Below are 27,560 nucleotides of genomic sequence, written 5' to 3'. Positions count from 1 at the left end.
TCAGGTAGCCATGTTAATGATGTCAAGTTTTTGGGGACTGCATGAAATGACAAGTTGTGTGATAGGAGCATATTCATGCGACTTAAATGGCTTGTTCTCGTGCATTTACGTTATGTTTCTTTAGTTATTTTAGTACTTTAAGCTATTTTCGTGTGTTTGTAGGTCCAAAGGGCTAAAGGAGCAAAAAGATGCATTTTGGAGACTTTTGGAGCACTTTTGGGCTAAGGATGGATAGCTTATGCTTGGAGCCAAAGTGTTGGACGAAATTGAAGACCTAATTGAAGACCAAAGTGTTGGAACCTTGTTCCCTTTAGTTTTAGGACATTTAAACCTTTCCTATATCCTTAGCCGTGCATAACATTCCAACATTTCACTCCTTCATTTCAGCCACACTCCCACATATCATTACTTATCATCACCACTTATCACTTATCACTTAACATGCACCCATCACCTAACACAAAACCTTGCAGCCACATCCATTCCACTTCATTGCACATGCATCTTCATAAATCAGCACATACTCTCACCATTGCCGTGGCTTCCCCTAATCATTCACATGCATCCACTTCATCATATCAACACATTTCAGCCATTCCACATGCATTTCAACTCACATGCACTCATCATCATAACCTAGCTGTCATTCCACTTCATTGCACATGCATCTTCAATTAAATCAGCCACATGCATCACAATACACAACCTAAGCCACATGCACTCCCCTTGCCGTGCACATGCATTTCCTTCATCATTTCACAACCTAATTCACATGCAAACACAATCTGCCATCATTCACACAAAACACCATCATTGCCGTGCATCCCATTCCATCTCCCATTTCAGATTGCATTCCAATCATTCCAACCAAGCCACATGCACTCCCTTTAATTAATCCAACCTAGCTGTCATGTTTCCTCTTTCATCATTCCCTCACATTCTTTAATTCAGCCAACACATGCTTTCACATGCATTTTCAGCACCAAAGAAGCCATTGCCGTGCACATTCACCTTTATTTCCAGATTGTCCCCTTGCACATGCAGCCACATATTCATTGCACATGCATTTCCAACCCACATGCATCCTTTAATCATTCAAACATGCAGCCACATTCCCTCCTAGCTGTTATGTTCCCCCCCATTTCACCTATAAATAAGCATCCATTGCATTCATTCTCATTCATTAACTCTTCCATTTCAGAAAATCACCCAATTCCACACATCCTTGGCCGTGGCTTCCCTACCAATCCAAACACCATCACTTCCTTCACCATTCCATAAAACCTATCATTCTACATCATCCATAATCTCCAAAACTCACCTTAGACCTTGTGCTACAACAAAGAGGAAGAGAAGCGGGCCTAAACGTTCATACAATTCAAGTTTGAGTTGTTGGAATGTTTAGGTGTTTCTTTTCCTTTGAATTCAATGTTTAATTTCAATTCTCTTTGTTTTGTACGTATGAGGAACTAAACCCCCCTTGGCTAGGGGGGATTCGAAATATATGTTTATGCTTGCATTTTGATTTGATTACTTCTAATTGCGTTTCATAAGTTGTGGATTCAATTTGTTTAACCGTTTGATTAATAACTTATTTATGTATGTTTATTGAGAGTGCACGCTTAATTTTCATGCATGAATATGACGCTAGAATATAAGTGAGTTTCACCTAATAGTTACGAACTTATATTCACAAGTAGTGGAGGTTGCTTATAAACAATCGCGTTAAATGAATTCTTGGCATAAGTTTCATGCGTATTCCATAGTAACGAATGCCTCGTCGATGTTTATGATTTCCGTTGAACTTAATGATCTTTGTTGAATGTCTCTATCATGCGTATTCCATAGTTAGGGACTTTGATTAGGAATAATTTGGTTGTAATGCGTACTCCATTCAATCCAATGAATCTAGGGAAATCTGAAAGTTAATTTAAGCGGACCTAATTAACTTGGAGCGTTGAGAAGTCATGGTTTATTGAAATGCAATTGGAAATCATTTTATTATGCAAGTGTAACATGTATGGAGATGAACCCCTTAGCTATTCTATCATCCATTCATTCCATTTCATAAATTTCATATTTACATTCTGTTTTAATTGCAATTTGTTCATTTAATTTAATTTCGTATAAACCTAAATCCCCCTTTACTTTAATGTCAAATTAGTTAGAAATCAATTTAGTTTGTGTTTTTAAGAGTCTTGAGTCAAGTTACAACTTAATTTCGTCCAAATTTGTGTTCATACTCAAAACTGCCCAGAAAGTGGTTTTTAGGCAGATTTGAGTGTATTTGTGCTGTTTTGAGTCTTTTAGTTTGTTTGAGTGTTTTAAAGTTTAGTTTTGCATTCTTTGAGTCTAGTATAGTGTTTTATATTGTGTTTTTACGTTTTTGAGTCAAATCCAAGTGATTAACAATCCCTCCTAATCCCCGGTCCAGAACGATCCCTACTTATACTTATACTACAATTGACAAAAAGAGGGTTTAATTTGTGTGCTTAACTATTTTCGCATCATTGTGTACACAAAACAGTGGTGTCCATGTCCCAAGTGGAGATGAAAGTACGGACATTGATTTCTATGGCAAACTAACAACTGTCGTGCAATTGCTTTACAAAGACTAATACCAAGTGATTATGTTTAAGTGTCGATGGTTTGATACAAACCCAAATAGGTAAGGAAGTGTTAAAATCGACCATGGCTTACTATCTGTGAAGATTAACAGAACTTGGTACAATGACGACCCTTATATTTTGGCAAACATGGCAAAACAGATTATGTATCTAGATGACCCTAAAGTCGGGAGAGGTTGGAAAGTTGTTCAGAAGATAGATCAAAGGAACGTGTATGTTATACCAGAACAAGACCCAACTGACGACGACGTCGACAACGTCATTGACCAATGTTTAGAATCTTCAATGGAAAATGATGCGGAAACACTTCAAGATACAAATCTTATCCAAGAACCGTTTCAGATACAAGGAGTGTCTTCAATCGAAATACCGATTCAGTCAATTACAATTAACCTAGGTGATCTTCACTAATAAGATGTTGTAGTGGGCCCGAACGACGACAGTGACGTAGTTATCGAGGAGAAGGATTGGGAGACCGAAAGTGATGATAGCGACGATAGCGAAAGTTATTATAGTTCGGATGATGAATAATGCAATTTATTTGCAACTTGCCATGTAAAACATAGTAAATGAATTTTTTTTTTAATTTAATTATCTTATGTTAAAAAGAAATTGTTTTTATTTGAATAAATAAAAAAAATTAAAAATTTACCTAGGTAAATTAAATTTTCAACTCATTGCGCGACAAACAAAATGTTATTCGTTGCGCTAATGACATTTGCGCAACAATTAATTACTCTTCATCGCGCAATGAGCTGAAAATTGGCACGCATGAAAATAATTTGGTGAAAATTTGAAATTATTGCACGACGAATATCTTGTGCTCGTCGTGTAATAACCTCATGATTAAACTCAAAACGCAAACACTTTTTGAGTTTCCCCTCACCTCTCTTCTCTGTAAACTCTCCTTCCGACAACCATCTCCCTCCGCTCTCCCTCACACTCTCTCTTCCTCCTCCGGCAGCCCTCTCTCTTCCTCCTCCAGCACTCCCCTCTCTCTTCCTCCTCCGACTACCTAACCTCTTCCTCCTTCGACAGTGCTTTCCCTCTGAGGTAAATTTCAATTTACTTAACTCTAGTCAAATTAGGAATTAGGGTTCTAATGCTTTGAATTAATGCTTGATTTCATAATTGCTTTGAATTAGGGTTCTAATCTGCTTTAGGGTTCTACAATTAAGGTGTGTTTGTTTGGACTCACTGTCTTTCACTGGACTAGACAAGACTAAGTTTTAGTCCAGTCTTGTGTTTGTTCCCTACCCGCAGCAGAAGGAAAAGAAGACGAACATGTCTACGTTGGACTTGGGTGCCCTAGCTTTCTGATTTCTAAATTTATTTGGATTTTTTGGTCTTTCATGTCGATCTCTGTTGAATTGTTGTTGGGTGGAGTTGCTTGACGGACTCAAAGGTGTTTGAACTCTAAATACCTTTTCTACATATTATTGATTTCTTGACTTTCATTTGCTGGGTTAGTGGATTGGATTGCTTTTTTAGTTTGTGTAATTTAGATTTTGCTTCATTTGAAATTTACAACTCTACATAATATAGGGCTGCCCTAACCTGTTCGGGTTAGTTTCTGCTCTTAACATTGTGCTCTGCTCTGAATAATATCTCAGTCCGTAGTATATCTAGACTGTCGTGGGTTTTGATGGAATTAACAAAACTTTCTAGTTACCTAGAGTTAGTGAAATCATTACGGGCCTGTTAGGATTTGTCTTAAGAGATATAGTTTTAGTTTACCGGTGGAGGTACAAAATACAAACTTAAAAAGCTTGATATACAAGTTAGCATCTTGATTTCACAGTTATTGTTCTTGGGATTCTGTTCAAGTTTTTCATGGGTTGTAGAATAGTTACCTGCAGTCTGCAAGGAATTTTTGGAATGAAGAATTGAAAAAATATTATTACAACTTATCGTTTAGCTATTACAGTGTACATATATAAATACTTTTTGACAGAATAACTGATTGTATTTCATTCATATTCAGTGAGAAACTTGTTTCTGCGTCAAACTAAATTGCTTAAATATGAACATGCCATGGCGGAGTTGTTGTTTGGAGATAAGTTATCTTTGTTTTATTCATACATGTAGCTAGGAGATCTTTATTGAACAACTTTGGAATCACAATAACTTATTTATACAAACCAAATAGTAAGTTGGTGACAGAGGTGTTAAGATTATGTTATAGTTTTTCCTAAGCTTCTTGGTTTGCACTGATAGTAGATGTCCTGCACACATGTTCAGTTTGTAGCTCTTATGTTTAGAAGCTTTCAACCGATGGCACTGTCAACAAAATTATAATGTATTCGTCTAATGGAACTGGGTTTTAAGTGATTGTTTTCCTCCTATATCTTGTTCATTGTGGAGTATGTAAGGAAGATTTTGCAATGGAAATCAAATCATCATTGTGTGTTATGTCGTTTGGAAAATTAAAATAGAACAATAATGTAGTCCTAGTCTGAGCAAACACCAAACTGTTGACAGTATTGTTTCCAATTAATTGGACTATATGCTTTTCTTTTATCTATTTGTGTATCAATTCTTGTGTTTTAGTTGCACAAATCTAACTGTTTTTCTCTTCCTTCATATTTTGTTAATTTGTGGTTTCTCTTCAGACAATAATGTCAATTCAGTGGCAATGTTTTTATTTTCAGTTGGAAGTAGCCTGCTTAATCTGCACTAATCTGCACAATGTTTTAATTTGGTTGTTTGAATGTTGTAATCGTAATTTGGTTGTTTAACCATATATAAGCATTGAATTTTTTTTCCTAATTGTGCAGATGTTGTACCTTATTAGAAGTCGTAAGGCGGTGACGACTGCACCCAGTTCGATTCCCCTGCCTCCTACTATAGCTGCCACTGCTCCAGTAAAAATGGACCCCAGACCGGCTAATTCGTTAGATCCGGTTGATCCTCGGGTCTCCTATATGCCAGCGTCATCAGACTTTTCAATGGCACTACCTGCTAGTGCCAGGCGTGGTCACCGCCGCCCTCGCACGCCTGACACGACATCGGCATCCACTACTGATGCCTCAAGGTCACAACCAGGTTTAACTCCTTTTATTTCCTTGGTTAAGTTTTCGAAAACCCATTCAGTTCATTATGTTCTTAATCAGTTTGGAATGGTTATTTCATCAAGTTTGTCTCTCCATGCCCTGAGTTGTCAATCTAACAGTAAATTTAAAAGGGCTACACTTAGTTTTGTTCTTATTAATCATCAATATGCCATAAAATAGTTCATAGACATTTATAAGTCAATTATATGTTTTCTGCCAACTTAGAAAAGGGACTTGCCAAACATGGCCACGCCATAGCAAGGTGCTGCTAATTATATAACATATCTTACATTACCTTTGTGCTTCCTGGAGTATCCCTTTTCCTTTGTTTTACTAAAGTTGTTTTGAATTTTCCATAATAATTCCTTTGTATTTTTGTATTCTTGTTTCTAGAATTTTGCTAAGCTATTATGATCTTCACAAAAATTTAGCTTAGTGGTTTCCATGACTTGATCGTGCATATGAATTTAAATTTTGTTAGTTTCTCCAGCTTATTAGAAATTACTATTACTACTATGCTAGTATAAAGGTTAAGTGACCGGGATTTCTTTCAATCAAAATTGTTACATAATGTAATTGTGCGTTTGGTCCAAAATTGGCTTATTCAACTGTTGTGATTGTTGTTGGATATCATATATTATTCATTCCAATATCCAGGGTTTGGGAATTGTTATAATTTTAGGGGAGGTTCTGCCAGAATTTTGGTTTTATTTGTTGTGTTTGTTTGAATGTTTTTTTTTTTTTTTCAGCAAAGAAAAATACCTGGGGACCTTGTCGCCAGTTGAAGACGACGAAGGTCACCCGAATGACCAACAGACGTATCACGATCGAATACAACAACCGGTATCGGGCTGCACCAATTGCGGAGCAGCATAGCGCATTGGCCCACGACATTGGTCACATCATTCGGACCTATTGCCCTATGCAATGGAAGTCTTGGAAGGTGATGCCGGACGAGGTGTGGACGAAGGTGCGCGCATAATTGTCAGTAAGTATCCTACCTTTTAATTGTTTTTCCTTCAAATTTTATATATTTATATTACTTCATGTATGTAATTAGTTTGTTACATTGCAGACAAACTATAATTTTGACGACATCAATGACGATATGTTGGCGTATGTCAACAGGCTCTTCGTTGAACGGTCAAGTAGTGGAAAAGCGACATGCACCAATATGTTCAGACATTTGATGATTAGCAGGTTGCTCTTGAGGAGGGTTGCCTGAAGGAGTTTAAGGACCGAAAAGATAATTGGGCGTGGCTCTGCAGTCATTTTCAGAAGCCCGACTATGCGGTACTTTTTTATATTCAGTTTAAAATTATTATACATTTCTTACCAATGTTTATTTATTTTTTTATATTTCATTTAAATTTGAACTAATACGTTTCTTTTTTGTATAACAGAAGAAGGCGAAAGCCAACAAGGGCAATCATGAGAAGAAGACTCTTCTGCACCATTCTGATTCGAGGCCCTTCTCATATAAGGATGGAGGCACGGCGACAGGTAATAATAAAGTTTTTCGTCCCCCGTCGACATCCAAGCCCCTCCAACCCAAGCATGCCCACAACTCTGCCCCTTCGACATTTGAGCCTGTCCACAACCTCGAGACCTTCCAGCCACCTCCGAATGACGACCTCGTAGATTACGCCTCATTATTTTCTTAGTTTTTTACTTCCTTACTTGTTGAACATTCATGTACATACATTTATATTAATTTAAATAAATTATTTTTCTCTTCATTACATTTTTCAATTGCAATTTAATTTTATTACAAAAAATAAAAATAAAAATAATTGCGATTTATTTTTATTACAAAATTAAAAAAAAACAGAAAGTAAAATTAAATTTTAAAAAAAATATTTTTTATTTTTGCGCAAAGTTTAGAGAGACGAATACTAGTTGTCCCATGTTTGTGTCCTGGTATTTTGTGCGAGGAAAACATTCGTTCCTAAAAATTTTTTGCAATGCAGGGTAAACCGTCGCCCCATGTTGGTGCAACAAATGATATTTTTTGTCACGCAAAGTCTTTCTTTACGCTCTTTCCGCAACGAAGTTTTTGTCGTGCTGAAGTTTTTGCAACGGAAATACACTTTGCGCGACCAATTTTGATTCATCGCAGAAATAGTAAAATGTAGTAGTGACCCAAAAGATATTAACCATTAGTGTGCAAAGAAAATTCGGCAAGTTCATATAAGCAACAACAATTTTTTTTTTTAACTAATAATATTATTTATATTAAGGGGGTGGGTGAGTGGGTTAAACCTCATAATGAGTTAGCAATAATGTATTTTAAATTCGCCTTTGGTGAGAATTGAACCTAAGACCTATTATTTACAAATAAAGAGGAATACCACTAGACTGTAATACTAAGTGGTTGCTGCCCACGGTTATCCACCACTTCCTCCCTGGAGAGGCTATGGGAAACTGCATCCTGCTCGTGGCCACAATCAAGCAGACTCATTAGCTCGGATTCCATTTTTCCAAATATTATTTGATAAGATTTTTAGTACCTGCACAAATAGGGTTAAAATCACTAAAAATACTTTCAAGAATACAAGGTAATTGTAGTATAAATGCTCATGCAAGGTCGTTGTCCCCAAGGATTGTTTGACTAATTTGTAATTAAATCAACTCTTAATTAACTATTAAAACAGATTTTTATCAAAGATTTGAGATTTATGAATTTGAAAAGATTAAATTAACAATGAAAGAAATATAACAATTTGGAAATAATGGCAGCAAGGAAGAAAAACGTTTTTAAAATTAACAATTTAGAGAAATCTAGGGTTTAACCGTCGCCGTCACAATCCTATGCAATTCTATCAATTACTTACGAAATTTCACATACATGCTTTGAAGGTTAGGTTTTCCTAATGCATATTTTCCGTGTGATGTTCAAGCGAGAACATATATCTAACATGCAACCTGTCTGTGATGTTCAAATCAAATATAAACACGCAAGACTCATTAAGCTTTGTGAAAACCCTCTGAAAAACCATGCAACCCTTAAGAGCGTGATGTTAACCTTAAGTGAACTTACAATTACTAATCACAAGAAGCCCTCCTCAATTTCAGGGTGATGTTCCAACAGAAATTACATCAAATTACTTGTCTAAATATCCTAATGGTGATCAATCATTAAAATATATAGATAGTTTTAATCGTAGTGATTAATAATTCAAAGCAATCATGTCACAACCCGTCCCGGAATTTTAATTCCGAGGACGTGAAGTTATGAAAATGCCCTTAAACGGGACTAAGGGGCGTAAAATATGTTGTAACTTGATGATTTGGGGATTGGGTAGGATCCCACCTCCCTCAAATCTCTCCCTCATTCCCGTACCTTGTCTCTCTCTCTCCTCCCTCACAAATCTCTCATTCACTCTCCGTTCTCTCTCTCTCCTTCGAACTCACACGGACCACCCACAAAGCACCCTAAAACTATACCAACGAAGGATCTAAGACCACCATCGTACTCCTGAGGACCACACGAACACGATGGTACCAATTTCAGGTGAGTTTCACTTCGAAAAATATGGATTTCAATTTCACTGTGCATGTGCACTGTTCATGCACACGCAAAACTTGATGTTTTTGGGATTTTGAAGCTTGTAGGAAGCTTGGTGAGGTCCTAAGGAAGCTCGGAGTGCTTCGTTTGAAGGAATTGGACGTCGGGATCATCGTGGTCAAAGTTGGCCGGAGCTTTCGAGGGGTTTTCCGGCGAATCCACGGCGAGTTAGGGGTCAAGGCAGGTATGGATGTGTTCGTCTCGTCAATACCTTCATTTTGATATATATAGTACGTCGAAAATGGTTAAGAAATGAAGAAGTTATGACAATTTGAAGTTTACCCAGAAATTCCGGCAAAACACCCACCGCCGGCGAAACCAGTCCGACGACGCGAGGAAGAAGACGCGCGCGTGGGCAGCGCGTGAACAGGGCGCGTGGGGGCGCGTGAGAGCTCCAAATTGAGTTCTGAAAATTGTCACGCGTTCGTGACGTTGTGTAGATCACCGTGGTATATTCATACACCCAAATTGAGCAACGTATGAGAAAGTTATGGACGAATGTTTGGTGTATGTGCGTTAAATAACGTCAATTTGGTTACTTTTTGTATAGGTGAAAATTATACAGAGGAAGAATGTAACCAAGCTAGGGGAGGTTCAGGGACCTATGAGACGTCGATGTGATCAGTAAGTGGGCAGTTATTTTTCAGTATATATATATATATACGTATGCTTGACGTATTTTAAAAGAAATACGAATTAAATATCCTGTCATATATGCATCATATTTTAATATGTGCATTACCATAATTATGCATATTGTTGCATGGTGCTGAGGAGGCCCAGGTAAGCTACATTTAATATACATTTGATATACGTATGAAATACGTTTGGAATACGATTGAAATACTATCATCACATGCATTAGTAGTGGCATACAATTATATATGTGTATTTGGTGCTGTGGACGCACAGGTAAGTGCTAGGTAAGTGGTATTCATGTTTGTATTCAGTAGTAGTTGAGATGTTTAGAGAGCTCATAATCTGCACCCTCGGTGTTAGTGCTCCCGCCCGAGGCCAGGGCACAGCCTTCACGTGTATGTTCACCAGCACCGCATGCTCGCCTTGGATCCAAGTTAGGTGCAAGCCTGTCGTACAGACCACATTAGGTGGTTCCGACTTGTAGGTGACCCGCGATTTATCGCACAGCTTCACGTGATCGTAGCACTAGAGCATATATATATTACACCCAGCCTGTCGTACAGACCACGTTAGGTGGTTCCGACTCGTGTGCAGATTCAGTTATTGAGTTTGAGATTTGAGCTCTATATGCAGCCGTACAGGTCACGTTAGGTGACTCCCGGCTGTCAGATTATATGTTATTGATGTGAATTATGCTTGAGCACTTACATTCCATTATGAGTTTCCGACATGGCATATTCTTGAGCATGAATGATATACCCTTGAGCATGACTGGCATATCTATACATACGTATATATGTTTATTTTCTGAGAAAGTATACAAGTTTTACGGAGAGGGGTTACAAAGTTTTGAGAAGTGTTTGGAATTGGAAAAGAATTGTTTTACTGACCCACTCAACTTTGTTTTGCGCCCCTCCAGGTTCAAGAATTGCAAAGGTGTGGTGACTACGAGGAAATTCAACGGTGTTCTGACAGAATGGACCAAATAAGGACTCACCTTCGGGTGTTTCATTTTAGAAGTTGTATATTTTAAAGCTTCCGAACTGTGCAAATGGTTACGTCACTCTCACGTGACGGCCAGCATACCCTCCTTCGGGACGGGGTGTGTCAAATCATGCATCCATTCATAAGCAAATTAATAAAATCACATATTCATGCCAAGGCTTATGGCCTAACCCTAGCAAAGGAATTAGTTACGCATACTCATAATAAAAATCAAAGAAAATATTATTAAGAAGAAAAGGAATGAAAACACCTTAAAATAGAAAATCTCCAAGAAACCTAGCAAAGTGTGAAGTTGAATAATAATCAGCCCCCCTTTTAACTAGAACCGGCCAAACCCTTTTAATATCCCCCTAAAGCCAGCGCACAAACCATAACAACAAAGTGTTTCATTCCCACTTAGAAACTAAATAATAATAAAATAAAATAGAAAATAAAGTTCTAATTAAACTAGGAGAATCTGCCAAGTACTATCCAACCATGTTTTAGCCTCAGATATCCTCCAAATCCGGCCCATAATAGCTTTTTTTGAAGATTAAGACGTTCCGAACACATTCCAAAAGGACATGAACCCATCCGAGGTCGCCTTGGGCTCCAAAAACGCAATTCAAGCCCAAAACGTCACTATTCCAGCACCACGCATTGCTCCTTTATTTCATTGCCAGAAAATCGCCGCTAGGCGGAAAAATCTGATATTTTGATACGACCAAGCCAAGTGACTCACGAACATCCTCCAACTGGAATTACTCCAAAATTCGTCCATTTGGTCCGATTTTTCTCTAGAGGAAGTCGAAAGTTCTATATCAAAAATACACTTTAAAGTATCAAAATTCTTCCAAAATATACTAAGAATAGGGTTAAATATATAATATAAAATCTACTCATCAAAATACCCCCAAACTTAGCTTTTTGCTTGTCCTCAAGCAAAACAAGACTCAAACAAAAATAAAAACTTAAGAAATTAGACACCTAGCTAAAACTTAACCAAGGCAAAACTTCCACCTTCAAGTTGCAATCCATAGCAAATTTTAAAAACTAGAACATCTTTTCAAAAGATCCAACTAATCCCACCACTGAGTCTAAGCTATTTAGAATCAATTAGAAAAGAATTCACAAACTTCCTTTGGTGTAAAGTGAACCATCATAGCTAAGGAGACTCTCGACTAAAACCCTTACTTTTCATCCCTTTATTCATACTTCACACACTAGCTTCACTTTTTTTTTTTTTTTCAGTAACAGTAGTGGTCGTGCAATGTCGGTTCCCTTAAGCTTTCGATCCAACCCATGTAGCGAGTTTTAGGTCAATGACTCCCAAACCACTAGGGCTTTAGGGCACTAGGTGTAGAACACCCCTAAGGACTTATTAACCCGAGTTGGAAAGGCTACGAAACCAACTAACCATCCTGCCCCATACCAAAACTCTACCCTTTGACGCGAGAATCACTGCTGATTAGGCAGGACTAGCCCGGTTACTAGGCAAAGCCTCGGGTGGAACAATTATTATTTTATAACACATACTAAACTTTATTTTACATATAACGAAAGTAATAAAATATACTCAGATAAAAAGTAAGTGTTTTAATCTCATTCCCCACAAACCATGTTGGTGTGATGTGCAAATTTCAAAGTATAATTCATAAATTAGTGTCTAAGCAACGATAAATAGAAAAAACTCTATTGTGGGATTAACCTTCATCATGTCCATTTGTTCTAATGTTTAAAATAATCTATGGATATTAATTTAAAAAGAACGAAAATTTTAGAAAAGACTCAAAAAAATTAAAAGCCTAAAATTTACTTTCCCACCCCCAAACTTAAATCACACATTGTCCTCAAGGTGTGGAAAAGAAATAGAAAAGACAAGAAAGAAAACAAAACTACTAAGGCCTAGAAAGTGTAAAACGACCATCAAAGAAAATAACCTAACAAAAGAAAAGGAAAAGAGAAGGAAAAAGAAAACAATAAAAGAAAAAAAAAACACATAAAACAGAAAATAGAAGACAAAGAAATTGAAAATGACACACCTGAGATTCGAAAAAAAGGACCTGGGAGATGGGCAAAGGCTGAAAAAGAAAAACACAAATTCGCAGGCTGTGTGTTTCGAACCTCTGACCTGGGGACATCTACCCAACACAGCTGCTTTGCATGTGGGAGTTCACACGGACAGAAACCCTAGCTATGTTCAAATAACATTGGATCCCCTTCTCAAATGCCTTGAGCCCAGAGCCAAACGGCTTTCTGCATCGCCTCGAGCTCAGAGCCAAACGGCTCTCCCACTCTCATTTTCAAACCAACCCGTGAAGAATGAAGATTAATAATATTCAGGTTAAAATATAAAAAACTACCTCAATTATTGATGTCAAAACACTTTCATACCTTATCTTTTAAAATTGATAATGTCATTCCTCATTATTAGAATTTGGTCCAATGTTATACCTTCCGTTACTTAGCCGTTTATTTTTCAGTTAAATGATGACGTGACTTAATTCGGAATTCACTTTCTATTAAAAAATTAATAAAATATTATTAAAAACTAAAAAAAATTTATTTAATATTTTTTTAAATAATAAAGAAAAGTTAAAAAAAAATTATGTCTGTTCGTCCGTTCCCCCCTCTCTCTCTCCCCCCCCCATCTTCATCTTTTTCCCTTCTTAATCTTCAACCAAATGGGGCATCCTTAGCAAGTAGGTTACACAAAGGACGACTAATTTTGGAGAAATCCTTGATAAATCGTCGATAAAACCTAGCATGTCCCAAGAAGGATCGAATGTTCTTTACAGTAGTAGGGGGCGGTAACTTGAGAATAACATCAATCTTTGCCTTGTCAACTTCAATTCCTTTGTTTGAAACTAGACTTGGCATTCGTGTCGTGTTCCTCGTGTTTGTGTTGTTTTCGTGTCATACCCGATAGCTTAACGGGTCGTGTCGTGTAATACTCATTAAAGTAAACGGGTAATATGACCTAACCCGACCCGAAATCAACCCGATAATATTTTCAGGTAATATGACCCGACCCGTTACCTGTTAAGAAAAATATATTTTAAATCAATAAAAATGAAAATGAAAAACATAATTTGACCCAAAAAAATGTAAAACATAATACTAAATTAGTATATACATACTAAATTTCGGAGTTGACCCCTTAATGAAACTTGTAAAGCTTTTCATTACAAGTAATTACATTTTTCACACTTCTACAATAATTATTATTAATTTTATTAATTTTTCACTCAAATAAATAACATTGTTCATGAGATTTGGAGGGTTTTAAAAATCTACACGACCATGTAACCTTGCCAATGGAACACAAAGCTTACATGTTATTCATTTAACAAAATCCTCAATTTTCATAGATCATCATGAAATAAGATTTTGTGGTATCCACTTCTGTAAATATTTTAAATTGACGATCAAATTAGTTCATTGTATTCATATAGGATCAAGGAGTGTAGCTGTAAAAAATCATCAAAATCAGAGTTAAAATAACCGTTAAATCGTGATTTTTCGTTTAAAATCGTCGAATAGTTTTGTCTCGTTACTTGATCTCTGAATGTTTATTTTTTACAATTTTTGGCGTATGCGATCTCGAAGCATATATAAACAAGTTTGACAATTGGATCATTGAAATTAGTTTCATAGGATGCGTATTCCATCAAAACGATACATTAACTAACACTTAGAGTTTATTTATACTTTCATTAAGTATAACATAAGATTTTGTGGTATCCACTAGTGTAAATATTTTAAATTGAAGATCAAATTCATTCATTGTATTCATATAAGGTCATAGAGTGTAGCTGTAAAAAATCATCAAAATCGGAGTTAAAATAACCCTTAAATCGTGATTTTTCGTTTATAACCGACGAAAAGTTTTGTCTCGTTATTTGATCTCTAAATGTTGTTTTTTGCAATTTTTGGCGTATGCGATCTCGAAGCATATATAAACAAGTTTGACGGTTGGATCGTTGAAATTAGTTTTGTAGGATGCGTATCCCATCAAAACGATAGATTCACTAACACTTACGAGTTTATTTATACTTTCATCAAGTATAACATAAGATTTTGTGGTATCCACTAGTGTAAATATTTTAAATTGAAGATCGAATTCATTCATTGTATTCATATAGGGCCAAGGAGTGTAGTTGTAAAACATCATCAAAATCAAAGTTAAAATAACCGTTAAATCATGATTTTTCGTTTATAACCGTCGAAAAGTTTTGTTTCATTACTTGATCTCTAAATGTTTGTTTTTTGCAATTTTTGGCGTATGTGATCTCAAAGGATATATAAACAAGTTTGACAGTTGGATCATTGAAATTAGTTTCGTAGGATATGTATCCCATCAAAACGATAGATTTACTAACACTTAATAGTTTATTTATACTTTCATCAAGTATAACATAAAATTTTGTGGTATCTACTAGTGTAAATATTTTAAATTGAAGATCTAATTCATTCATTGTATTCATATAGGGTCAATGAGTGTAGCTGTAAAAAATCATCAAAATCAGAGTTAAAATAACTGTTAAATCGTGATTTTTCATTTTTAACCGTCAAAAAGTTTTGTCTCGTTACTTGATCTCTGAATATTTTTTTTTTACAATTTTTGGTGTATGCGATCTCAAAGCATATATAAACAAGTTTGACGGTTGGATCGTTGAAATTAGTTTTGTAGGATGCGTATCCCATCAAAACGATAGATTCACTAACACTTAAGAGTTTATTTATACTTTCATTAAGTAGAACATAAGATTTTGTGGTATCCACTAGTGTAAATATTTTAAATTGAAGAGCAAATTCATTCATTGTATTCATATAGGGTCAAGGAGTGTAGCTATAAAAAATCATCAAAATCGGAATTAAAATAACCTTTAAATCGTGAATTTTCATTTATAACCATCGAAAAGTTTTGTCTCGTTACTTAATCTCTGAATGTTTGTTTTTTGCAATTTTTGGCGTATGCGATCTTGAAGGATATATAAACAAGTTTGATGGTTGGATCGTTGAAATTAGTTCGTAGGATGCGTATCCTATCAAAATGATAGATTCACTAACACTTAATATTTTATTTATACTTTCATCAAGTATAACATAAGATTTCGTGGTATCTACTAGTGTAAATATTTTAAATTGAAGATCGAATTCATTCATTATATTCATATAGGGTCAAGGAGTATAGCTGTAAAAAATCATCAAAATCAGAGTTAAAATAACCATTAAATCGTGATTTTTCGTTTATAACCGTCGAAAAGTTTTGTCTCGTTACTTGATCTCTGAATGTTTGTTTTTTGCAAATTTTGGCATATGCAATCTCGAAGCATATATAAACAAATTTGACGGTTGGATCATTGAAATTAGATTCATAGGATGCGTATCCTATCAAAACGATACATTAACTAACACTTAGAGTTTCTTTGGGCTAAATATTAGGCAGGAAATGGATGGATATAGGCTACAAAATTTTCCAAACATTAGACGGGAAATGGATGAAAGTCTTGAAATATTTGGTGGGAAATTAATTATTATAATTTTTTTATGTGTTTGGTAATTTTAAATTACTTGATATTTTTATTTTTAATGTGTTTTATGATTTTTAATCTCAATCTTTGCCTATAATATACTATAAAAATAAATAAATAAATAAAACTTAAAATTTAAAATTTATATAGAATAATAATAGAATAATAATTAATAAACAATATATACATATTCATTATATCTATTGCATTTTATAGTACGTTTTTTTTAGTAGTTTAAAAAATTAAAATCATCAAAATAGCATTTTTCTTATCGTGTCGAAACAGATTACCCGCGTGTCACTCTCGTGTAAACCTGTTAATGACCCGTTATTAACGGGTTATTATCGTGTGCCCCGATAATGACCTGATTAGTTATCGTGTTGATCCGAAACCCGTTATTTTCGTGTCATTTACGTGTCGTGTTAACGGGTCGTGTAAGAAATTGTCAGGTCTATTTGAAACAAGATGTCCCAAAACAATGCCTTGCCTTGCCATAAAGTGACACTTTTCCCAATTTAACACTAAGTTTGTTTCTTGACATCTGTTAAGAACTTAAGATAAATTTTGTAGACAAAAATCAAAACTATCCCCAAAAACTGAGAAATCATCCATGAATACCTCAACAATTTTTTCAACGAAGCCTGAAAATATGCTCATCATGCACCGTTGAAATGTGGCGGGTGCATTACATAACCCAAATGGCATCCTCCGATAAGCAAAAGTACCAAAGGGACAGGTGAAAGTGGTTTTCTCTTGATCTTCTGGTGCAATTGGAATTTGATTATACCTACAATACCCATCTAGGAAACAATAAAATGCACACCCAGCCAACCTTTCCAACATTTGGTCAATGAAAGGCAATGGCAAATGGTATTTTCTAGTCCCTGCATTAGGTTTCCTGTAGTCCACACACATTCTCCAACCCGTAGTCAATCGTGTAGGAACTAACTCATTATTATCATTCTTAACCACTGTAATACCCGTACGCTTAGGCACAACTTGTGTAGGGCTAACCTATTTACTGTCAGAAATTGGATAAATCATACCTGCATCGAGTAGTTTCATTACTTCATTTCGCACAACTTCCTTCATAATAGGATTTAATCGCCTTTGAGCATCAACTGTAGGCTTTACATCATCCTCCATCAGTATTCTATGCATGCAGATTACTGGGCTTATACCTTTAATATCAACTATAGTCCACCCCAATGCATCTTGGTATTTTTTTAAAACACGCAGTAATTTTTCCTCTTCTGTGCTTGTTAAATCTGAAGCAATAATAACTGGCATCGTTTCATCTGCCCCAAGATGTGCATATTTCAAATGTTCTGGCAATGGTTTTAGCTCCAGTTTTGGGGGCTGCAATTTAGAAGCTTGCATGGCCGTTTTTGGCTCTCCAAGGCTTTCGTAAACATGTCTCCAACGTGGTAATTGGGCTGGTACACTGTCTAATGCTGTTACATACTCAAAAATGTCTACATCCTCTGTTTGTGATGTATTTGGACTATGTAAAACACTCAATGACGGATATGATGTCAATCTGGTCATAATTTCTACATGAATAAAACCTTCTAGCACGTCTGCACGCATGCATTCTTGCTGTTCTTCTGGGCGTTTTGTAGCTTCAAATAGGCTAAAAACCACGGATTGGTCTTGAACTCAAAATGTTAAAGTGCCAACTTCCACATCAATCAATGTTCGGGCAATGACCATAAATGGTCTTCCCAAAATAATAAATGTTTGCACATCTTCGTCCATGTCCAAAACTACGAAATCTACTGGTAAATACAATTGTCAACCTTGATAATTAAATCTTCAATGATCCCCCTAGGATAAGTAACAGAACGATCCGCTGGCTGAAGAATAATTGATGTAGGCTTTAGATCTCCTTGGCCCAATCTTTGGAAAACAAAATAAGGCATTAAATTAATAGTAGCACCTAAATCAATTAATGCACGTTTAAAATTAGAATTTCCAATAGTGCAAGAAATTGTAAAACTCCCTAGATCTTTCTTTTTGGGTGGCAATTTGTGTTGTAGAATTGCGCTGCACTGTTCAGTATGAATAACTTTTTCAAAATCAGCCAGCTTCTTTTTGTGAGTGCACACATCTTTCAAAAATTTGGCATACGATGGAATGTTTTTGATTGCATCAAGTAATGGTAGGTTAATTTGAACTTTAGATAAAGTTTGCATGAAGTCCCTCAACTGCTTGTCTTTTGCTTTTGGCTTCAAACGTTCTGGATATGGAAATAGGGCCTCATAAACATGCTCAGAAACTTGTTTTGGGACAGTTTCTATACCGGGCAAATTCTTTTTTTCTTTAGAATTTGCAGGTTCTACTACTGTTTCATGATTTTTTGCACATATTTTCACTGCTGGCTGATCCTTTTCAGTGCTATTTTTACGATTATCATAACTTTTTCCACACCGTAAAGTCCGAACAACGTTGCAATCTTCACGTCCTCTTGGATTAGGCATTGTTTGACTAGGAAATGTACCTGGTGCTCTTTCTGAAATTTGTGCAACTAGCTGTCCAAATTGTTGCTCCAAACTTTTAATTGATGCTTCAACATTTTGAATTCTTTGATTGCTGCCCTTTATGAATGATTGAGTTGTTGCTGCCAATTTAGCAAGTTGATCATCCAAAGATGGTTTGGATGGAACAAATGGTTTTTGTGTATGCTGGAATGGTTTTGCATTATTCTGATTGTCACCCCATTTGAAATTAGGGTGATCCCTTCATCCTGGATTGTAATGAGTTGCATATGCATCATTCCTAGACCTTTGATAGTTGTTCATCATATTAACATGATGCTCAACAAGCTCCAAGTAGGATTCTTTACGCAGGCATCCCATTATATCGTGCGTAGCCATGCTGCAAATACTGCAAACTGTTGGTGTAGGTGGTTGTTGTGTAGAATTTGCATTTTTTTTGTAGAATAATATCAAACTTTGCATCCATTTTCTTTTCCATTTTTTCTATTTGTGCATACATGTTAGGAGAACCTGCTAATAACTCAAACATACCCCTTTTTTGTGAATGTTCTGCAGCCCACTGTTGAGATTATGTAGCCATCATATCAAATAATTCAAATGCCTCCCTTGCAGATTTATGTGACAACGATCCTCCAGCTGAGGCATTAACATGGCTTTTAGATATAGGATTAAGCTCATCAAAGAAAATATTCATTTGTGTATATGAATCAATATTTGCATGTGGACACTTTATGTACATCTCTATATATCTCTCCCATGCTTCATGAAACTCTTCGTTCAGCTTTTGTGTGAATGTCATAATCTCCCACTTGTAATTCAATGTCTTGGATGCTGGATAATATTTATTAAGGAATTTTGTATATAATTGTTGCCAAGTAGTAATGCTATTAGCCGGTAGAGTGAACAACCAAGTTTCTGCCTTATCCTTCAAAGTGAAAGGGAAAAGACGTAACTTAATAGCTTCGGCAGAAGAACCCCTAATCAGAATATTTTTGCAACCCACAAGAAATTTTGCAATATGTATGTTTGCATCCTCGTTAGGCAACCCATGAAATGTTGATAAAATTTCAAGCATGTGGTGCTTGATTTCAAATGTGTCTCCTTTTTCCTGGGCAGGATAGACGATACAATTAGGAACATAATTTGCATGGGCAGCCAACAACTCTTTGAGTGGTCTGCCTGCTGCAGGTATTGCTAACGCCATTTTAACCTCGCTGTTCACAAATTCAGCAAACAAATCCTGCAGAAATGTGAAAAATCAGATGCTATAAACTGTTCTCTGTGCTGTTTTTGTAATATTCGTTCAGGCTCTGTGTCAAACGGAACAAACTGTGCAGGTTGTGATCTGGTGTTGACCATGCACATATTTCAACAATCTAAAAAAAAAAATGAAAATTAAAATAAAACGATTTTTTTTTAAGGAAAATAATTAACTAAGAATATGATAAAAACAAATTAATTAAAACAATCCCCGGCGTCGACGCCAATTTCTTGATAGGATTTTTAGTACATGCGCAAATAGGGTTAAAATCACTGAAAATACTTGCAAGAATACAATGTAATTGTAGTATAAATGCTCATGCAAGGTCGTTGTCCCCAAGGATTGGTTGACTAATTTGTAATTAAATCAACTCTTAATTAACTATTAAAACAGATTTTTATCAAAAATTTGAGATTTATGAATTTGAAAAGATTAAATTAACAATAAAAGAAATATAACAATTTGGAAATAATGGCAGCAAGGAAGAAAAACATTTTTAAAATTAACAATGTAGAGAAATCTAGGGTTCAGCCGTTGCCGTCACAATCCTATGCAATTCTATCAATTACTTATGAATTTTCACATACATGCCTTGAAGGTTAGGTTTTCCTAATGCATATTTTCCATGTGATGTTCAAGCGAAAACGTATATCTAACATGCAAGACTCATTAAGCTTTGTGAAAACCCTCTGAAAAACCATGCAACCCTTAAGAGTGTGATGTTCACCTTAAGTGAACTTATAATTACTAATCACAAGAAGCCCTCCTCAATTTCAGGGTGATATTCCAACAAAAATTGCGTCAAATTACTTGTCTAAATATCCTAATGGTGATCAATCACTAAAATATATAGATAGTTTTAATCGCAGTGATTAATAATTCAAAGCAAGCATGCATCCATTCATAAGCAAATTAATAAAATCAGATATTCATGCTAAGGCTTATGGCCTAACCCTAGTAAAGGAATTAGTTGCGCATACTCATAATAAAAATCAAAGAAAATATTATTAAGAAGAAAATGAATGAAAACACCTTAAAGTAGAAAATCTCCAAGAACCCTAGCAAAGTGTAAAGTTGAATAATAATCAGCCCCCTTTTAACTAGAACCGGCCAAAACCTTTTAATATCCCCCTAAAGCCAGCGGACAAACCCTAACAACAAACTGTTTCATTCCCACTAAGAAACTAAATAATAATAAAATAAAATAGAAAATAAAGTTCTAATTAATCTAGGAAAATCTGCCAAGTACTTGTCCAGCCACGTTTTAGCCTCATATATCCTCCAAATCCGGCCCATAATAGCTTGTTTTGAAGATTAGGACGTTCCAAACATATCTCCAGAAGGCTATGAACCCATCTGAGGTCGCCTTGGGCTCCAAAAACGCTATTCAAGCCCTAAACGTCAGTATTCTAGCACAGCGCACTGCTCCTTTATTTCATTGCCATAAAATTGCCGCTTGGTGGAAAAATCTGATATTTTGATACGATCAAGCCAAGTGACTCACGAACATCTTCCAACTAGAATTACTTCAAAATTCGTCCATTTGGTCCGGTTTTGCTCTAGAGGAAGTCGAAAGTCCTATATCAAAAATACACTTCAAAGTATCAAAATTCTTCTAAAATATTAACCAAAATATACTAAGAATAGGGTTAAATATATAATATAAAATCTACTCATCATTATTCGTATCCTATTTTTCTAAATATTATTCTATTCTCCAGACTATATACCCATGTTCATATGCATGCCACATTATAGAGTGAATCAATTTTGTCACCGCATGAATGGTTGTTACAATTATTAACTTGCAGTTAATTTTGTTCAATTATGTCGTCCATATAAATTTGAACTCATTATCTCGAACTTTATGTACATTGAGTGCCATTAAATCAAATTCTTGTTTTCATATTTTATAAAGTGGCAAGATCTCATATATGGACGAAATATATAACCAAGCTTTTGTTTTGGAATTTTAGAAGGGAATAAAATTGGAACATTAAAAAATATTCATATCTCTAATTGAGACTTAGGGTTTCAATAAAAATTGAGAAGTTAGGCCATAAAGTTTAAATTTTCTAATACTTTCATTAATTCTTACATGAACAAGATATGTAGAAGATAGTGTTTTTTTTTTTTTTTTTTTGCACTGTTTCAAATTGAATTTTCTTTAATGCACATTAAAAAGGCACATTTAAATTACACATCTGAACAAAAACCATTAAATCTTGTCAGGTTAAATAATTTAGCAACTCTTAATCAGATGTAAAACATAAATGTGCACTGGAAAAAACCTCGCTTTCGACTAGTCAAGAGGTTCGAATTTGTAAACCTCGTTCAAGGAGCAAACCAATTAAGCCTGGCCCTTGCCCAATCGTACCCAACTAGTCTATAAGAAAAGATCCATTGGGCCGGATATGTAAACAGAAATCCTAACCCAACTAGGCTAATTGAAGACAAGATTACCTAGATCCATATTAAAATTCCAATTTATATTGATTTAAAACACAATTTTACGCTCCCAAAACGTGACATCTAACCGACTAATCACTATTCTGCAACTGCTTACAATTGTATCAAAGGGATGGAAATTATATCAGTTCGACTCTCCTTGAACAAAGAGGCTACATACATAGAATTCATCTTAATTATTCGACTAGTAACACCTTTGCCAAGCGTGAGTTGTAACTCAAAATATAAACTCCAGATCTGGGCATCAATCGTATCCTAATGTCCCAAATTGAAGCGAACCGTTGTAGGCAATCACCATTGTGATCTAGAAATCTGTATGCACTCAAATGCGACCAGAATCAGACCTTCATATCCTTCACATTGAGCTAAAACCAACCAGTATCATGACCATGTTTATTAGTAAAATGAGCTTTCCCAACAGCTCTAAAATACTTAGCCTTAGAATTCAAAGCATAGTAAGACAGATCTGAACTTATTCCAAATTCTACCAACCATCTTGTTTTGTTGTTGTTGATATAATGATATATTTACAATTAAGAGTGCATGGAATAAATTGATATCGGACTCGTTATTTACGTACAAGATTCGAATATAAAACTTCTTACCTACATGCGAAAATATTACTAAATTATAATACTAAGTGACCACCAACCTTTTTTTTTTTTTTTTTTGGGTCAATTACATTTTACCACCTCAACTTTAGGTCGCATAACAATCTGATACCTTATCTTTTAAACATTACAATATCATACATCAACTTACACATTCGTTACAATGTCAAACCTCCGTCAACTTTTCTATTAATTATTCTGTTAAATAATGATGTGGTAGACGTATATCCTACTTCCTTGCCCAATTAGATTGAGAAATTAATTAAATATTAATATATTAAGAAATTTTTTGTCTGAACACAGTTAAATGGGTCCTCCTCCACCTATCCAAAACCTCCCACCCCCGCCGCCACAGCCTCCACCAAGTCCTCTGCCAGGCCACCAGCACCCGAACTATTTCCTAATTCGCTCATCAGGAACTTCACATTATAGCGACAACCACGATGACATTTTCTTCGACTTGGAGTTTGCAGAAAAACCCACTAGCCCTTTGGAAATGGGGATTGTACGGACGAAATAGACAATCCGCATCAGATACATTATATTATTACCACCAATTGTTTCAATAAGAGGAGTATAACAAGAGCCAAGATCCTTCCAAATTTTCACCATAATTTAAGAATTTAATTGAAAATAATTACATATTAGAATATTCACGAAGAAAAAGCAGTACTATGTCCGTGTGAGTACTTGTCTTCGACCAGCCTGTATAGAATATATATTTTAAACAACAATCTATATCTACGAGAAAAATGATCTGTTGATTAATATTTAAGAATTTAACTCCAACAACAGAACTAGTAAGGATCAAATTAACTTGTCTTTCTCTCAATTTTTTTTTTCAATACCTCATCAAACCTAAATGCCTTGTTGATGATATGGCACGCCCTTCAGCTACAAGTTGTAACAATGTCACCAATATTTATATATCCTATATATCTGTAAATTATTTTTAGTCAGAAAAAATTGTGGTATTTGAGATTCTGGGAACACATGCAGTTAACCAAAGATTATCATCTAATGAGCACTATTTAAATTTTGATTGTCAATGTTGGCCAGTAGTTTTCTATCATATATACTAATTAAGGGTGCATTTGCTCTGGACCATCTCGAAAATTAAGTTGGAAGAGCTTAGAATAAATTAAGCCGGACTATCTCATTAATCTTAATCCTAGTGCATAACAAATAAAACTACACTAGTAAGTGATCAACCTAATCCAATGAAATTTAGTGACGCCTAACAAACATAGCCTAAAAGAAACACATTCGAAACTGCAGCTACTGTCGATGTCAACGCACACACGGTGGAAAAGATGCATATTCGATTATAAGATTATGTTTCACAAAGATCGAGATGCCTAGGGTTTTGCTGATCTGTTTAATCTGACATTGGTTAGACACATGTTGGTGGCATTTGTCGTCATTACGGATCACATGCTTTAGTTAGCCTAACGATGACGACCCTAATTTGGTCCATAAATTTAAAGTTTAGTGTTTAATTACATACTAATACAATTTATAATTAAGTATATATTTTTCTCAGATTAAACAGTCTAAGTAGAACAGTTGATAAGGTGCAATTCGTGATAATTATCCCTCATCAGTCTTCTTTTAACAAATAATTATAATTCAAATAGGCAGTGAATTCAATGAAGCTCACTGCAGTTTTTCTGTTCCTTATTATTTGAGGGGATGGCAATGATCAAAGTTTTGTACTATTGAAACTAAAAGCTCCCTCATCTTCTTTGTTGTATGAATAAAATAACTCAACAGAAATTGGAAATTGATATATTGAAAGGCTCTATTGTTTTGGTTTTTGCGATTAGCATATATTTTGTCCTAGCAACTCCTGAAGAGCCAAAATCTTGGTCGCATGGTCGAATGTCAACAGACACAAATATGATTTATATGAAGAATGTTGCAGTCACAAACTTTCGTAGTCCCTACGTACAATATTTCATAGCTGGAGTCTGAGTGAAAAGTACGGTACGTACAATGTAGCAAATAGAAGCAAATCGACTTATACAAGTAACGTTTTTTAGGAGTAATGCTACACTTATCATTTAATTGTATCATCTCTCCAATAGAGATATGGTCTACCAACACATTTGAATCTCATCTCTATTAGAAAAATAGTACAAATGATGATACAAATAGATGGTAAAAATAACATTTTTGTTTTGAAAATATATGAGTTATCCTCGCATATATATAATGAAAATTGTATATTATGTAACTAATTACGTATAGGAGTACCTTTTCCAAAAAAATGATAAAAATAAAAATTTACCATACTAAACATTTAAAGACATCAAAGACAGAAAGAAATAAACCCAAAAGAGTAACTACCCACGTCATAATGTTTAAGCAAGACCCAAAACCGAAGCCATAAAACTCACAATAACCAAAGCTCTAATTTAATCCATAACCTTAAACCTTGACTACCACCATAAATTGAAGTTGCGCCTCCAAAGAACCTATCGCATCTCGCCAGATAGAACCTGTGGAATAGTTGAGGATATGGGGGCTCAAACTTGGTCTCAAACAGTCCGACTACGCAACAATTGAGGGATCAGATAGCTGAAGGAAAAAAAAAAAAAAAAAAAATCTCTAATCAGTGAGACAACTCAATTAATTGGACTAAGATGTTGCTTCTATTAAGTTGAAATTTTGATTGTTCAATTTTGCATGAATATATTGTTTAAAAAAAAAAAAATTTCTTGAAAGACTGTCTTAAGGGAGGCCCGTTTATAAACTTCTCACAGAGACTCCAAAATGTCAAAAAACCACCATGTTGTTATAAATAGGTAAAAGTTAGAGAGATAACCTTTACTAATGACAGGAGCGAAGCAGGTATAAAATATCATACTGTAACTATAACACAATGGGATGACAAATAAATGAGGGAGGAATAGATACTGATGTTATTGATCTTTCCTTTTTTTTCTTTGTGTATTTTGATAGCAGTCGAAGCACTCTATTTATAGAGCAACTCCAAACATATTAATTACACCCTTTGAAAAATATGATCTCCTTCATTTCCAAAGTCTACATTACTATGTGTGGGTATTGAAAAATCTGTGTGGGCATTCATTAATCTGCCAACATTTTCAACATTACCAATGTTTTCAATACTGCCAATGTTTTCAACACTCCCCCTTGGATGCCCACATATCAACATTAGTTGCCTCGTTAAAACCTTGCTTGGAAAAACCCAGTGGGAAAAAACCATAGCGAAGGAAAAATAATACAACTTTATCTAGATTGTTGATATAGTGATAAGTATGCTTATGTTGCCTCGTTAAACCCTTGATAGGAAAAATCCTAATCTAAGAAAAAAAGTACAACATGCATGTATCATGGATGCTACCCCCTAATATATATCTCCCCTTGATTCCGCATTCTCCAAATTTATCTGATTGGTAAGTCGACATAATCCGATACTTTGCACTAACTTCTGAAACGTGCACTTTGGTAGAGATTTGGTGAACAAGTCTGCCAGATTTTCATTGGAACAGATTTGTCTGACATCAATAACTTTAGCCTTCTGAAGCTCATGTGCACTGAAAAACTTTAGTGATATGTGCTTAGTCTTATCGCCCTTGATGAATCCTTCTTTCATTTGGGCAACACAGGCTGCATTGTCTTCACGGATGACAGTTGGAGTGCCTGTCTTTGAAGCTAAACCACATGAATTCTGATTATGATGGATCATTGATCTTAACCAAGGACATTCACGACTTGCTTTATGTAAAGCAAGTATTTCTGAATGATTTGAAGATGAAGCAACTAATGTTTGCTTTGTTGAGTGCCATAAGATTGCTGTATCTCCATTCTTGAACACATATCCAGTTTGTGAGCGGGCTTTACGCGTATCAAAGAGAAAACCAGCATCTGCATATCCAACAATGACCTGGTTATTTGTGGATTTCTCTAAGTAGAAGAGACCTATGTTTGTTGTCCCACAAAAGTATAGCAATACATCTTTGACTCCCTTCCAATGATGAATTGTTGGAGCAGAGCTATACCTTGTTAACAGAGCTATACCTTGCTAACAAGTTGATTGAAAATGCTATATCTAGTCTAGTACATTGTGCTAAATACAATAAAGCACCTATTGCACTCAAATATGGTACTTCTGGACCAAGGACTAGTTCATCATCTTCTTTTGGATGGAATGGATCTTTCTTAATGTCCAGAGAACGAACGACCGTTAGCGTGCTGAGTGGATAAGCCTTGTCCATGCCAAATCGTTTCAGGATTTTTTCAATGTAAGTTGATTGGTCAACCAAAATTCCACTAGCACAATGCTC

General features: G+C 35.3%; 1 long non-coding RNA gene across 1 annotated transcript; it reads left to right on the top strand.

Annotated features, from left to right (window-relative positions):
* The first annotated feature begins 8,898 nt into the window (after positions 1 to 8,898).
* LOC148697386 (uncharacterized) lies at positions 8,899 to 10,991 on the top strand. Its single transcript, XR_015961215.1, has 5 exons — positions 8,899 to 9,194; positions 9,289 to 9,432; positions 9,535 to 9,697; positions 9,799 to 9,872; positions 10,807 to 10,991. It is a non-coding gene; the product is annotated as an uncharacterized LOC148697386 (long non-coding RNA).
* The last annotated feature ends 16,569 nt before the right edge of the window (positions 10,992 to 27,560 follow it).

The sequence above is a fragment of the Pyrus communis genome, chromosome 4 (assembly GCF_041283825.1).
Source record: "Pyrus communis isolate YQ-2024b chromosome 4, ASM4128382v1, whole genome shotgun sequence".
NCBI classification, from domain to species: domain Eukaryota; kingdom Viridiplantae; phylum Streptophyta; class Magnoliopsida; order Rosales; family Rosaceae; genus Pyrus; species Pyrus communis.
Note: the sequence above shows the minus strand (reverse complement) of the source record. Positions and strands in the feature narration are given on the sequence as shown.